The 14,461-nt window shown below is 43.4% G+C and overlaps 1 protein-coding gene across 3 annotated transcripts in view; it reads right to left on the bottom strand.

The window, feature by feature from the left end:
- The window catches only part of LOC107811691 (protein PHYLLO, chloroplastic), a 42,958-nt gene that overhangs the window by 6,443 nt on the left and 22,054 nt on the right, over positions 1-14,461 (bottom strand). The window lies entirely within an intron of this gene.

Raw genomic sequence — 14,461 nt, 5'->3', positions numbered from 1 at the left:
CGCATCAACTTTTTTTGGAATATGACTGTTACTTAGAGGCGGATCCAGGATTTAAGTTGCTCAATGAGTTCAACCTTTAAGGTTCTTAACATTGAACCCATTGTATTTTTAAATTTAGGGTTTGGACCTATTATTTGTTGCAATTTAAGTAGATTTTTTACATATAAATATGTGCTCAGTGTCAAAAGTATTGGGTTTAGATGTACCCGGTAGTACAATGTGCATCCTCCCCTGAGGTTACTGAGATACAAATGCTGACTAGCTAAAGGACCACGTCATAACATGCCGTCAACCAAAGAGCTACTTAGGATAGCAACAGATCTAAATGGCTTGGAAAATTCAAATCTAAAGTATGCCAAGCATATGTCTCCAAAGTTTTGATGCCAACTCGGAGAAATATGAGCATTCCACTCAAATTGATTAGAACAGCCAGGGAAAAGGAAAAGCGTTATCAATTTAAAGCGACTGCCTTATCTATAAATTCCAGGCACTTCCTATTCCTTATGACAAATTCTAGCAGAAATTAATCACTTCTCATAAAACAGTAACCTTTGCATTTTTCCCGACTGGAGAAGGTTTGACCAATAACGAAGAACCCTATAAACATGCTAATTTCTACCGGATGCTCAAGTACCAAAAGCAGCTGAAAAGCTGCTAATTAATGTTTAGCACTTCAGCTACTTAGCTGTTTATCTTCTAAAGAAGAAACAAAATATGAGAATTCGAAACTAAGGTCACATCATAGTTAAAAGCATGGACTAACCGACTTAGACACTAGTGGGTGCTTGAGCCCCGTTGTTTTCTGATCTTGGCAGTCTAAATTTGTAGGCAATTAATAATATGATAAATAGATCGTCTGAGCACCCAATCTCTAAAATTGCTAAAGGGTGCATTAGTTTTTTCTTTTTGAACTTTCTGTTGTCCTTTTTAACTTATTTTTCGCTAAACCTCAATTTTTTTTTTTAGCAAATCCACTAGGCGAAGTGCTTAGGGCTAGTTTTATTAATAATAAAAAAGAAACCACATAGGAAAAGTACAAAGAGCAAAGGGTCAAAATTGCCCCTCTACTATTATTTATTGGTTACTTGTGCCACCCGTTACACTTTTCGTCCATTCTTGTCCCTACCATTAATGAAGTTTTAAAAATCCCTAACCCTAACGTTTTGACACTGTAGCAGCTGACCCCCTCAATTTTTCCATGTCAGCTGCCAAGTCATTAATTAACCCCACCAAGTTAAAACCCTACATACCCCATTTCAGTTGAGCTCAACGAATAACAAGAGCCTTCACCACCGACATCATTGACGTCATCGCCGCCGCTAACCGAGCAGCCATCACCTCCGGTGGAAAGCCATCACCTCCGGTGGAAAGAGTGGTACCAGGCCATTCCACTAAATTTCAGGTCATTCCACCATGCCAATCGTCATCCCCAAACCTCTGCAATTCTCCGATGAGCACCATGTGGCCGGAAATGGAGTTCCGGCCGTCCAAATCGACCAAAACCAATGCGAAATGATTTATGCTAATGAAGAGATTGCTCTCTAACACCTCAAACGACAACAACAATGGGCCAATCTTCTCGAATCTGAAGAAAACAAATTCTGCAGAGTTGACCATGCCAAGTGCTCGACAAAATGCCAAAGTTAGGGGAAAACACGCACACGTACATAGATCTTACAAACATAAGAAAAGGGGGTAGAAGCAGCTCCACCACCAGTATCTTGCCGGTGATAGAGTAACAACCACAAAAATTATTGTCTATGGTTTCAATGTACAAATATGTACTCTGTAAAAATTCTCTTAATACTGCCATGTCCCGCAAGAATTTTCTCTTTGATTCTTTTTTCAAAATTAAACATTGCCCTCAAATTTCATACATGTATAATCTATGTGTCTGAAATGGTATCAATATATAGGATACACATATAACATACTAGCATTTAGTAACCCATTAATTGAAAATATGTGCTGAAATTTTTTACTTTCAGCAGATTCATCTAAATTTCGACCACCAAAGTACGAGATGCATTGTGCAGATTTTAAATGGTGAAGATTTTGAGGAGAAACGTTTTTGTGTATGATTTAGGTGAATCAAGTTGGGGATTTTTAGGGTGGATGTGTGGATGAGCGAATATGGAGGTGGTGAAAATGGTAGTATTAGATTGTGACAGTGGTTGAAGAGGGGTAGAAGAAATAGAGCGAAAGGGATAGATGGGTTGGGTGGTGAGAAGGCGAGGGAGAAGAAGATGATAATATTTTAATAAGAAAATGGGTGGGTTAATTAATGACTTGGCAGCTGACATGGAAAAAATTGAGGGGGTCAGCTGCCACAGTGTCAAAATGTTAGGGTTAGGGGTAATTTTTAAAACTTCATTAACGGTAGGGACAAGAATGGACGAAAAATATAACGGGTGGCACAAGTAATCAATAAACAATAGTAGAGGGGTAATTTTGACCCTTTTCCCAAGTACAAATAAGGGAGACATGCCTCTATGCCTTGCCTATATAATCACTCCTTTGCGCCTCACATTGCCTTATGATGGAAGCCTCATGTAAAGGATCATGGTGTAGCTACCGACAAAGCCTCACGAGAGCATATAATCTTATAGCCGTTTGGGTATCTTCTAAAAGGCATAGGACACGAGCAATCAACTACTGGGCTAAACCTTACCTTACTAATCCTATTGAGGCATAAAATAGCCTCACCTACTAGCATGCATGTAAAAAGTAAGAACTAGAGAGCACTAAATATTCTATGATCATCACAGAGTCTATAACATACTCTGTGATGATATTACAAATGACTATATACTAATAAAGTGATAGAATCATATGTAATAGGAATTAAAGTCTTGTCCCTTCTTGCCCAAACTTGCAACTTCTTCAAGTTGTACCTCTTTGTCATCTTCATCACACCTCTTCAATATGTCTTCAAAATTCATGCTTTCTTTTTGGAACGGTTGGAACTTGTAGATATAGTTGGGGCAGCCTGTTTTTGTTTGACAACTCTCATTGGGGATCGCCTAATATTTACTTCCTCATTTACCTTGTCGTCCCAACTCTTCTTCCTTGTATGAGGATTCTTACTTTTACCACTATGCATAGGTGATAAATCACCTCTTTTAGCTGCCTCTGCCCGGCATTGTTGTAGCATTTCATCTTCCTCTCCTTCTTCATACATATCTCTTCCCACGTTCACTGAATGTGGCAAGTTTTGGACAAACTCTTGTGTCATCAAAGCATTTACGTCTTGTGCCTTTTCCATGACTGCCTTGCCTTGATGTTGCTCAACATTTTGGATATTGTTCCTGCTCTAAACCATATGTCCAGTGCTCAAAATTTGAATTGAATTCAAGGAAGGTTTATACTTACCAAAGCATCTAGTAGCCTTCGATCTTCTGCCAAAATAGCTTGTGTACTATTCAAAATTTATTGCTGCCCAGTTACTCTTTCTTGTGCAGGTTGTATTGCTTGTTGATCCCCCAAAATTGTATTACCACCTGGAGTAATAGCTGCTGCCTTACTCGGATTATCAAGCATTTTCAATGGCTCCATGTCGTGAGAGACAAGAGCTTGAAGAATATTTGTCGGGGTCAGATTGTATTTTGCAAAAGGTGCACTTGTGTTTGTTGACATATCTGGAGTTAAGGCCTTGTTGTTTCCCTTAGCATTAGGTAAATCCTTCAAAATGATTGTTGAACTTTGCTGCTGCCCAGTAGGAATAAATACAGGAGCATTGGAGCTTAAGCCTCTCTTGCTCGCCAAAGTAGAAGAGGAGTTAGGAACCTGTTCATCGTGACCTTTTACTGCCTCGTCATTTGATGTGTAGCTATCTTGATCTGCCTCATCATTGCTATCATCTTTGAAGCTATCAGCATAATCTTCTTCTTCCTCATGTTCTACTTGATCAGCCCACAGCTTACTATTAAACAAAACTGCATCTGTCACATCTTCTCGACCCTTAGTAGGCTGCTCACTTGTAGAATTAGATTGTAAAATTGACGCCATGACTTTGTCAACATGTTGATCATTACCTGTAGATATTAACTGCTGCCCAGAGTCACCATCTCGCTCATCACACGACTCCAATGACTCCGACGGAATCTCCTGGACTGAAGTATTTAGAGTGACCAATGGCATGTTGCTCTTTGGAGTGGTATGCAACATCATAGCTGCCTGGGATTCCTTGATCATTTTAGCTAATTCTGGACTCGAGAATTGCAGTGTTGGTGTTAGATGGTTGGACATTTTTAAAGTCATCTACTGGAACAATGTCTCTTGAAGCCACTGATCGTGCACCCGCAGACTTTGTCTTTTGTTGCTTTTTGCACTGCCTGGAGTGTTGTTTTTTTTCCAGATTTTGTACCTGCTTTTCCATCCCTCAATTCAAAATTCTTCTTAGAGTCTTTCTCACCATATTCATGTGCACAAACCAAGGCATCAAACGAGTTAGAACACCTAAAAGTTTCTGCTGCTGATTCCAGATTTTTATGACCTGAAGACACCTTCTTGCTAGGTGATCGATGGACTACTGACCAACCCTTAGCATGTGATTGTTTCCCATGTTGAGAACCTGCTTCTAACGTATCAGCAGCCTTCTTGTTAGCAGATGTTCCACCAATTGCACTAGCATCTCCCTTGCCAAGAATTCCAGTAACACTATGTCGGTTGCCGAGTTCTTGTCTTTCCTTGTTAGCAACAGTACGTTTAGAAGCTACTTGAGTAACGTGTTGATCCTTAGCTGTTCCTTGGTCATTAGAAGTTTGGCCAACACCTGATCCAATAAGAACAGCAGCATCTTAACGAGCTGCTTGCACAGCTGATTCAACATTGCTAGGCGTATCAAATTCTACACCTTGAACATCAGATTTTTGTGCAGCAGCTACCTCCAACTGCCCAACACTTTTAACCTTAGGTTCAATTACTGCTCGATCAACAGTATGTTTCAGAGCAGCAGTAGGTTTCAAAGCTCCAATATTAGCCTGCACACCTCCATCTGAAATTTCCAAATTCACAGCCTTAGAAGCTGTAGCATCTGCACACTCCAAAGCCTTAACACCTACATGTTCTTGCCCCTCATCATTCACAACATTAGCTTTGTAACCTGCTGCATTAACAACTTGTTGACCTGTAGCAGTAATAGGTCGACCACCTCCTGCTACTGTCACTATACCACTGCCATTCCCTCGATTTTCAACACCCTATTTCCTGCTTCTACAGCCATAGCTTGAGAATCGACAGGGACAATAGCAACATTCTTTGAGGTCCCTAAATTGTTGGGACCATCAGGGATATTAGCATCAGTTAACGCTGCTTTTGGTCCATCTGTTGTTGCTGCCTCAATTACACCATGTAGCCGTCTCTTTTCATTAAGCATTTGACTCAAATCTCCTTGAAACTTTTCCACAATCATGGGATCATCAGCTTCCTCAACATCACCATTCAATCCACTATCACGATTCTTTGCCGAGATCGAACGACATGTATTTACATCATGATCTTGACGCTTGCAACATGTGCAATATAAGGGCAGATTATCATAAACAAATTTCTAGAGATGCTCGACCACCTTACCAGTTTTTTCATCCACAAATTTGATCCTCAAGTTTTGCGGCAAATTACCTAGAAGATCAAGTTCAACCTTAAACCTAGTTGTGCTAGGTCTTGACTTCTCTTGAGTTGCTTTATCTATTGCTAATGGTTTACCTGCTGCTGAAGCAATAGACAACAACGACTACTTTGCAAATAACATAGGAGGCAGGTTAGGAAACGATATCCACACAAAAGCTTTGGAGGTCTCCTCTTTAGGATTGAAACTAATAGTCCATGGAAAAATTCGCATATGTAATTCTTGTCCATTAACTGCTAAGTAATTAACAAATTTTGCAGCAGCAAGAACATAGTCGTCATGTCTATCAAACCTGATCAAAACATATTGTTTACCGAAAAAATGGTAATAACAATTAAATTTGATTATGCGACTCTAAAAATACATGATCTATTTTTATGCTAGTTGTTAAGCAGTTGATGCTATATATGTGAGACTTAGAAACGAAATGAGATTTAAGAATAAGGTGATAGCCAAACCGATAGGTTAATTATCGGGGCCTCGAGCTTGTCGATTCGGGAGCCTCGAGGTCGATTCCAGAGCTCGGCTAGGAGCTATCGAAGGTGGTCGAAGTATGACTAACAGTTACAATAAAATCAGTGAATGCTCTTTATAGCCAATGACAAGCAATAAATGATGAACAATAACGAAGATAGTAAATGGAAGTAATAATCTCAAGAGAGTATGTTAGATAGCAAAGAGAATGTTTTTGTTTATTTAGTATGGAGCAAGCAATCCTTACAATGTGGTAAGGACCCCCTTTATATAGAAAAATGGGGGATCCTATCATAGTATAAATGCATTTATTATAAAGATATGGAGATGGGACAGTTAGTTGACATCATGGTGCGGGCTCAGAATAGCCTGACAGACTTTGGGAACTCCCCTATTTTCCAATATAGCCATTGGCTTGCATTTCCCCGAGGTCGAGCATCGACAGCCCTCGAAGGTGAACCTCGACCCTAGTCTCGAGCCTTGGGAAAGTATATTCGCGGGACATCATAATGACGAGGAAATTGGACCCTCCAATTTCACCTTGCACAGATAGTCTACGCATTTCTTAGAGAGAAAGTGATAAGAAACAACCTTAAACCTTTGCCCCCTCTGATACTCTTGTAACGACGGCAGTCATAAGGTGCCAAAAGATGATGCACACGTAGCCCTTGAAGGCCTCCGCATTAATTATGGCAGTTGCCCCTTGGCCTCCTTCAACGCGCACGCGGGGCTTCTATAAATACTCTCCTTCTCGTTCTTTCCAACTCACTACATTTCCAAACCCCAAAAAAGGTTCCTTCTGCCTTTACTTTTGTTCTTCCCTAGGAGCGCGACTTCCCTTTTCCTTCCGGAATTTTCCAGTAATGGCGAAAACTTCCGCCTCTGTTTCTCAGGAGAATACGGCCTCATCCTATTCTCTTTTATCTCAAGGTAAAGCGGCGATGCCTCCTCGTGCTGAGGAATGCGTTCCAGGATTTTTCGCGATGGCTTCTGATTTCAAGGTCGAGAGGCCTTCTTCGAAGTCGGGGCGCCATGAGACCGTGACTCAGTATATTAGCTCGATAACAGATGTCAGAAGAGTGAGAGCCAATTGTCGCTGGGGGATGCAGTGCTTGTGGGGATTCATACTTCGGAGGAGGATATTAGAACATACAAAGCCGATTTTATCAATGTGTATACTTACCCGTTTACCCTAGGGCCGGTGGAGCCATCTTCGCCCCCGATCGACCCCGTGATTTTCGACTTCTGCCAACGGTACCAAGTGACCCTTGGCCAAATTCATCCTTCATTTTGGCGTGTTGTTTACATGATAAGGTACTATGTGAACATGATCGAGGGGATGCTTTTCACCCTCAATCATCTGATCAGGATGTACAACCTCCGTCTCTTCCACGGGGGTCTAATCAAACTCCATTGTCGAGCCCCGAGGGCCCTCTTCGCCTATACCAAGGAGCTCAAGAATGGGGGATGGATAAGCCGCTTTGTCCGAGTAAGAACTTTTGACCTGATCCCAATGGAATGGATGTCGTTTCCCGAGAGGTGGAATGTGGAACGTAAGTTGACACATTATCTAGCATTCCCTCGCTTCTCTTTGAATACGTTATTCCGCTCACTTAATTTTTCTTACTAATGCAGCCGCAACAATTTATCCTGGCACGGTTCTGGACCTCCCGAGTTGGGTCAGCCATCTGGACTCGATTTTCCCGTATGCTGAGCGGGTGTAGAGTGATTTATCCTAGGCACGGTGGGAAGCTAAGGATAATAGTGAGCCTCTACCCTTGCTGTAGTCATCCTTTTTGACCTAAATCGCTATTGTCAGTGCTCTCGTTCCCTGCGCTTACCTCTTGCATTTGTGTAGGCCTGGGTGAAGTTCCCTTGATGAAGGGAGCATTATCCGGCGGGGAGGGTGATTTGGTACCTGATGAAGGAAAGAAAAGACCAAGGGACCCGTCGGGCGGACCTTCAGAGTCCAAGAAGGTTAAGGCGGAGGAAACTAAGGCCGACCCGGCAGCCCTAACTCCAAAAATGGTAGGAAACCCTCGAGTTGAAGGTGAGGGGGGAAATATCTTCTCAACAGTGCCCGAGGGAGGGATAAACCTGGTTGATCCTAAGGCCGTAGAGATGGTAGCTTCTAAGCTGGTGTCTGATATTGTTGCGGTCCAACTTCGTAGAAGAGAGATAACTGAGGGGGTATCGAGTTCTGCCCCATGCTAGCCGGTGGCCAGAGTTCCTCTCGGTCTGGGGTGCCTTTGTTAGGTGGTTCGGAGGGGCCTAGTTCCGAGGCCCTGAATGGACAAGGGATGGTTCTAACTGAACCTGCTAGTGCCGTGGTTGTAATTGATTCCCCTCAGGGAACGACCCTACCTCCTAAGAGAGTGCAAGATGCCTCGCACAAAGAATATTCCTATACGGGGATGCCTATCTAAGGCATAGATGTGCCCGAAAGGCTTCCAACCGTTCCCGAGGGAATCCTTGAGATCGATACTTCCCTCGACTTTGGCGAGATGAGCAGGCTTTGCGAGCAGGTAATCTTTGCGAACCCTGCGTGTTGCTCAGATCTCGGTTGCTCTGACCTTTGTCATTCTAATTTGTCTTTTTCCGTGGCTTCAGGCCAAGGCGCTTTACAATCAGAATTTCACCCAATATCAGGCTGAGGTGACCCGTCATGTGTGCGAGAAGGTTCTCCTAAATGAACAGGTTATCTAGTCCCCATTTTCCATTATCTAAATGCTTTGCCAGATCCTAATATTTTAATATTTTGGATTTAATTCGTGCAGTTTGAGGAGCTCCGGGCCAGAGACTCCGAAGTCTTCGAACTCAAACGGCGTAAGAGAGAGATAACTTCCGATAGGAATGCCCTTTAGGAAAAGGTGACCTTAGTTGGGCGTTAGCTTAGTGACTTGAGGGAGGATAGTGACAATTATAAAGGTCTACATTTTTAGTTGGTAGCTGCATTATCCGGGATCAAAACTGAAGCCGAGGCGCTTATATCTTTGCATAGAGAGGATGCCATTGCGACAACCGCTCAAGCCGGGAGGGCGCCTAAGGGGGTCGAGCTAAAATTGACTCGGGCTGTGGAGCGTGCTCGATTAGGATCCTGGAGGCAGACTTTTGGGGACATACATGCGGGAGATATCATTTTGCCTGCCGAGCTCGAGAGGGTGAAGACCCTAGAGAAGAGAGATGCTGCCTTGCTTGATTTCGGAGATGCGCCGGGAAGTGGCTCAGGAGGTGATAAAAATGAAGGCGGAGCCCCCGGAGGGGAAGAGGCCGTCAAAGAGGGGCCGCTGAAGGACCCGTAGTTGTCGGGGTGCAACCTTTTACGGAGACATCAAAGATGTAGGCTCGATGATAGATTAGGATTCGGTTTGGTTCTCTCTTTGTAAGGGTTTTTTCAATGCTTGTAAACATCCCCTTGGGGGCCATAAGAATGCTTTTGTTTCCTATCCTTTCTTTCCCTTTTGTTTTTCAGAAATACAATTTGATGTATTTTTACTTTTGACCCAAGGTCCCAGACCTCGAGTTAGACCCTCGGGCTTTGCTATTGTCGGGCGACCTGGCTTGTATGTATCCGGCTGACACGACCTTTAATCGTAGCGCTGGTGACAGTGACTCATACGTATTGCGTCGGTACGCCGTTTGAGTGTAAGCTGCCATTTGATCTCTTATGTTTTCGCTCTTAGGAGTTTTTATTAGTTTGGGCTCAGTCTCCGAGTTAGATTTTGACTCGAGTTCATTTGACCCTCAAGTTTTAAAATTTCGAGCTGGCCCTTAGGCTCTTACGCATCGGGTCGAAGTGACCTTATATGTGAGCTGGTGACAATGGCTCTTATGCCTTGCCCTTAGGCATATTTAGTTAACTATTTTGGGTTCAGTCTCCGAGTTAAGTTTTGACTCGAGCTCATTCGACCCTCAAGCTTTTGGATTTGAGTGGGGTGGCGACAATGGCTCTTACTCCTTTGCCTTAGGCGTATTTAGTTAATTATTTTGGGTTCAGTCTCTGAGTCGGGTTTCGGATCAAGCTCATTCGACCCTCAAGTTTTATATATGTGCAGGCTGGCGACAATGGCTCTTACGCCTTGGGCTGATGCAGCCTTTTAGTGTGGGCTGGCGGCAATGGCTCTTACGCCTTGGGTCAAAGCGACCTTTTATTGGCTTTATTTTTCCCTCGTTAAGGACTTTTTGAAATAATTTTTGCCTGAATTTTTGACGGTTTCATAAAAACCTCAATTACAAGCCATTATGTGGCGATAATCGAGCACCTTAGGAGGTTTGGCTTGGAGGCTGAGTATCTCAAAGCCTGTGATTTAGAGCTGACATGGTCGAAGATCTTTTGCCTATGTCGAGGGTAGCCTATTTAACCGGTTCTTTTCGAAGTAGATTCAAAGTAATTGAAGGCCTGTGATTTTGTAGTGACGGTCGAGTGTCCCCGAGTCGCGTTAGTTCGGCTGGTACAGCCTTGTGACCGGAGTCATTTGTGTTTGGCGGGAGCCTTTAAGTCCTGAGTGAAGTAGTTTCGACATCTATATCGAGGGTATGCCTTTTTAGGGGTCTTACAAGTACGATATATAGCCGAGACTTTGAGATCAGGTTTATGCCTTTAGTAAGGTCTTACAAAGTTTTACATGCCTTTGAGGTCTTACAGTTTTTCATGTCTTTGAGGTCTTACAGTTTTGGATACTTGGTACAAGTATTGTTTATGCCTTGCTTGAGGTCTTACAGTTTTGGATACTTGGTATAAGTATTTTTCATGCCTTGCTTGAGGTGTTACAGATATTGTTGTTGACTTATATAGGTCTTACAAGACCGAGGCTGCCTGCATGTGGCCTTACGACCTCGGGTTTTGATAAGTCGATAGAGGTGGCGCTTGACGGCAGTCCCCGAGTCATCGAGGGTTTCTTGACTCGGGAGACATTACTTGTAAACTTGGTATTACCTCATTGAGGGCTTATGACTTTGGCGATTCCGACCCTGAGGTCATGCAATTTTTGAGATTTTGGCATCAGTCTCTGACTGTTCGGGACACCTTTGGTTTTGGAGACGTTTTATGATTTTGATGTTGCCTCATTGAGGGCTTATGAGTTTGGAGTTTTGACCCGGGGGTCATTCAGGTGTCGAATTATTGACGCCAGTCTCTAAGTGTTCGGGACATTTTTGACAGAGGAGTCTTTTTCGCTAAAACGTCGAGTTTCTTTTGAAGCGTGAAATTCTTTGATGAAAAGTGTTCTTCAATGACTTGGTACAAGTACGCACATTTTTGCCGTTAAAAGCTCAGTTTCTCTGAACGGGCACGGTTCGTTCGATCGTTTGGCCCGGTATATTACTTTTCCTATCGAAGTCCCATTTGGGGTATCTTGGCTTTCCCGAGTAGGTAACCTTCCGGGGGGATGCCCCCTAGTATTCGAGGTGGATTGCAAAAGAAATCTTGAATACTTGTTGAGTCTCTTTAGGTACCGTATGGCCATTGCCTAGTTAAAAACCTTGCCGGTAAAACCCTTTTAGGGACAAAATCCGATCGAAGGAAAAGAGTGCAACGCGCGCTCGGGGGTGTTTTCGGAATTTTTAATTGGATGCCCTAGCAATAATATTGTTTTAGCATTGATACGTTCCAGTTGCTTGGAAGTTGTTCGCCCTCCATGGTACCGAGCTTGTAAGACCCTTTGCCGACTACTCCGAGGATGCGGTACGGTCATTCCCAATTTTGGCCTAGCTTTCCTTCATTAGGGTTTCGGGTGTTAAGGGTGACTTTCCTTAGAACCAAGTCCCCAACTCCGAAATTTTGGAGGTTTGTTCTCCTGTTGTAATATCTTTCGATCCTTTGCTTTTGGGTGGCCATCCGGACCAACACGACTTCCCGTTTTTCATCTAGTAGTTTGAGGGCCATTGTCATGGCCTTGTTGTTCGAGCTCTCAGCGGTGTGTTGGAATATGGCACTCGGCTCCCTAACCTCCACTGGTATCAAAGCCTCGGCGTCATATACTAGAGAGAAATGTGTTTCCCCTATGCTTGATTTTAAATTTGTTCGGTATGCCCACAACACTTCGGCCAACATTTCTCTCCACTTTCCCTTGGCGCTTTCCAGCTTTTTTTTTTTATGTTTTAGATGATGGTTTTATTTGTGGACTCGGCCTGTCCATTTGCATATGGGTGGTAAGGCGTCGATAGGATTCTCTTGATTTTGTGATCCTCAAGAGATTGTGTTACCTTGCTCCCGATGAACTGCCTCCCATTATCACATGTTATCTCGGAAGGAATCCCAAATCGGCACATAATGTGGTCCCATATGAAGTTAATGACTTCTTTCTCTCTTACCTTCTCGAAGGCCTGTGCTTCCACCCATTTTGAGAAATAGTCTGTCATAAATAAAATGAATTTAGCTTTACCTGGTGCCGTCGGCAGGGGCCCGACGATGTCCATCCCCCATTTCATGAATGGCCATGGTGATAAGACCGAATGTAGTTGTTCGCCAGGTTGGTGAATCATAGGGGAAAATCTCTAGCATTTATCACATTTTCGGATGAATTCCTTAGTATCTTTTTCCATGTTGTCCCAGTAGTAGCCTGCCCTGATTATCTTTCGGACCAAGGAATCAGCACCGGAGTGATTTCCGCAAGTATCCACGTGAATTTCCCAGAGTACATAATTTGTATCCCCTGGCCCCAGACATACTGCTAGGGGGCCATCAAAAGTTCTTTAGTACAGAGTCTCATTTTTATCGAGCGAGAACCGGGATGCTTTGGTTCACAGGGCCCTCGATTCCTTTGGATTTGCGGGCAATTTTTCATCTTTCAGATAATCAATATATTTATTTCTCCAGTCCCATGTTAGGTTGGTGGAATTAATCTCCGCATGACCTTCCTCGATCACTGATTTAGATAGCTGAATAACAGCTCCGGGGTGTAGGTCATCTTCTTCAACAGATGATCCCAGGTTGGCGAGGGCATCGACCTCGCTATTATGCTCTCGAGGTACACAGACTAAAGTCCATTCTTTGAAGCGACGTAATGCGACTTGGATTTTGTCCAAATACCTCTGCATCCTATCTTCTCGGACCTCGTAGCTCCCATTCACCTGGTTCACTACCAGGAGTGAATCGCATTTTGCTTCGATGGTCTCGGCTCCCAGGCTTTTGGCCAGTTCTAAACCTGCAATTATAGCCTCGTACTTGGTTTCATTGTTAATCAATTTTGCAGTTTTTATAGATTGTCTGATCACGCCGCCCGTAGGTGGTTTTAGGACTATACCGAGTCCGAAATCTCTCACGTTTGTGGCACCGTCAGTGAACAGGGTCCATACCCCGGGAAGACGTGCCTGATTTCAGTAAAAGCTCATTTTCTATCTTAGGAACGAGGGAGGGCGAGAAATCAGCCACAAAGTCCGCCAGAATCTGGGACATGATGACCGTTCGAGGTTGATACTCGATATCATACCCCTTGAGTTAGATGGCCCATTTGTCCAATCGACCCGATAGTTCGGGTTTGTGCAATATGCTCCAGATGGGGTATGTCATTAGAACGAAAATATGGTGGCATTGAAAATAGGGTTTCAATTTTCGCGATGCGCTTATTAACGCAAGAGCTAATTTTTCAAGGTGTGGGTACCTAGTTTCGGCATCCCCTAGGGTCCGGCTTACATAATAAATAGGGAATTACGTACCTTGCTCTTCTCGAACTAGCACGCCGGTTACCGCTATCTCGGATACGACCAAGTATAGATATAGTGTTTCATCCTCCTTTGGCGTGTGGAGCTAAGGTGGGCTAGTCAGATATCGCTTTAGCTCTTCTAATGCGTGTTGGCATTATGGAGTCCATTCGAAGTTGTTTTTCCTTTTGAGTAAAGAGAATAAATGGTGGCTCCTGTCGGATAACTTTGATATGAATCTGCCCAGAGCCGCTATTCGTCCTGTTAGCCATTGCACGGCCTTTACATTGTTTACCACCGTGATTTCTTTGATGGCCTTGATTTTTTCGGGGTTAATCTCGATCCCCCTGTTTGATACCATGAAACCTAAGAATTTTCCCAAACCTACTCCGAAGGCACATTTCTCGGGGTTGAGCTTCATGTTGTAACTTCTGAGGATGTCGAATGTTTCTTGCAAATGAGTTAAATGGTCCTCTACGCGCAGGGACTTAACTAGCATATCGTCAATTTAAAGTTCCATGGATTTACCTACTTGATTCTCAAACATTTTATTAACTAGACGTTGGTATGTAGCCCCTGCATTTTTTAGTCCGAAGGGCATTACACTGTAATAGTAAGTACCATACTTTGTTATGAATGAAGTTTTCTCCCTGTCTTCGGGGTTCATCTGAATTTGATTGTACCCTGAGTAGGCATCGAGAAAGGTGAAGGTCTCGT

Source organism: Nicotiana tabacum, chromosome 16 (assembly GCF_000715075.1).
Source record: "Nicotiana tabacum cultivar K326 chromosome 16, ASM71507v2, whole genome shotgun sequence".
NCBI lineage: Eukaryota > Viridiplantae > Streptophyta > Magnoliopsida > Solanales > Solanaceae > Nicotiana > Nicotiana tabacum.
This window is presented reverse-complemented; position numbering and strand designations above follow the sequence as displayed.